This window comes from Arachis ipaensis, chromosome B03 (assembly GCF_000816755.2).
Source record: "Arachis ipaensis cultivar K30076 chromosome B03, Araip1.1, whole genome shotgun sequence".
In the NCBI taxonomy this organism is placed as follows: Eukaryota; Viridiplantae; Streptophyta; class Magnoliopsida; order Fabales; family Fabaceae; genus Arachis; species Arachis ipaensis.
In genome coordinates, this window is record NC_029787.2 from 128,345,780 (window position 1) to 128,348,110 (window position 2,331).

Sequence of the window (2,331 nt, forward strand, 5' to 3'; positions counted from 1 at the left end):
TATCAGTGTTCTAAAAATATTTAAAATTCTTCCTATAATTTATCCTTAAGTAAAATTTATTGTGAATATGTGGGTTAAATCCTTGTATAGAAAGAAAGCTTTTTTTTAGATATAAAAAGACCGCACCTTCGGATTATTGCAGTGGCTAGTCAATACGGTATCAATGACTTGAAGAAAATACAAAATAGGCAATGGTCCCTCCAAACTAGGAATTCACAATTTTTTTTAAAGCAACTTTAGATTGATTCAATCACCCCCATCCGATTAAATAAGTATTAGAGATTTGAATTTTATCTTATATATATAATAATTTATTGGTCAAAATCTATAACAATTTTTTTTTATTTAATCGAATGAAGGGATACTATAAAAAAATGATTTTATTATAAGAAATTTGATTAATTTAATTTAAAAATATATTTATTTATTTGATTAAATTAAAACATTCAAAATTATTGAAAAAAAGGGATGAACATATCTATCATTTGACTAAAGTATTGAGTACTGACTACTTTTGAATATGGAGACAAGTTTAGTGGTTGACAAAAAATAAATAATAAATAAATAAAAGAAGAAGAAAACTGTGTAGTGTTTGAAGCTTGACCAAAAATCCCCCAAACATCACCGTGTCCAACACTGCCTCAGGTCTTTGCTTTCAGATCACAAACACTAAACAGGGTTCAATTCATGTCACTTTTCATTGTTGTTGTATCCACATAGAGTAAAAGTTACTTTAGACATTAATAGATATGTTATAAACAAATATGGACAATTACAGTTTAATGTTATGGAATTTGTATGTATCTCAATATAAGTATATTTATTCAATCTTAGGATATGCTTTGGTTTCAGTGTCATAACCGAAACCAGATTCATGTAAACTTTTAATTTATTTTAAAGCAATAATAAAAAATATGAGAAAATTAGAAACCATAACATGCATGATTTTGGTAACTTTGAAAAGAAACGAAAAAATAAAACTATTGTTTCGCAGAATATAATTTGGTGGAAACTCAGGTGCAGTCGACTTCACGTGAAATTGATACTTAAGAGCCGTTAGATAAAAATTTAGTCAAATCAGTCAAATCATTTAATGGTTCTCAGATATTAACTTCACGTGAACTCGACTGCACTTGAGTTTCCACCGTATAATTTTGAGATTAGTCACATAATATATGAACAAAAACTCACTGAACTTCAAAAGATTCGCAGTTGGAGGGAACATTAAATCATACTCGTAATTATTGAGTCCTAAATCAAAGCACTTATCTTTACTTGTCTCATAAGATAATTATTAACGAACGAACGAATGAATTTTCTAGTTGACTTTTTTTTTTCGTGCGCTTGAATTTGAAAATTCATTAATAAAATCAAAGAATCAACTTATCCATTTATCCTATGTGTATGTGATTGTTTTAAATGAAGAACTAGTTTTTAGTTTCTACTCAAAATCAGGTAAAGTTTTAAATGATGAGTGCCGGCAAAGATCTTTTAAATGATATGCACCTTTTTATTAAATTGAAGGACAGAATTGATTAAAGCATAAGCAAGTTGATCGATCCCATACTCATACTGCATTATGTAATAAAGCATTAAATAATCTTTGATTAAACGAGTGTGATGATTTATTTGCCTAAAAGGAAGGCCTAAAGTAAAGTGGATTTAGCGAGGTCAAATCAAAGGCGTTGTATCCTTTCTTTCTTTCTTGTTTGTTTTTTTTTTAAACGAGTGTGATGATTTATTTGCCTAAAAGGAAGGCCTAAAGTAAAGTGGATTTAGCGAGGTCAAATCAAAGGCGTTGTATCCTTTCTTTTTTTTTTTTTTGTTTTTTTTTTTTTTTTTTTTTTTTTTTCAAGCTTTCTTTCTTGTTTTAAAGCCCTAATTATGGAAATCAAAAGGACCACAAACTCTCACACTCATACTTCTTTTTCTATGACTCACTTTTACCAAAGCCCAACCCAAGACATGAGCCCATACTAGGTTTTTTTTGTTGGACTCAGAAGCTGTAGACCCATCCCATCTATGAAAACACCATAGGCCCATATAACCTTTTTTTCCTCTATGGAGTGTGGTTGGAGTAGCTAAGTCATTTTCGTTATAACAATAATGAAGTTATTGACATTATATTGTTTAGTGTTTACTCATTAAGTCTTGTATAAAGATTGAATTTTATGAGATCAATGAGTAATCTTGTTGATATTTTATATTTACATTTTAAATTTAAATAGAAACTCAATGCTAGCTTTTATTTCAATTTCATTTTAGATTTTACAAAATACTAAATTAATATTTGTGGGATCATTTGACATAAATCATAATTTGTAACTAAAT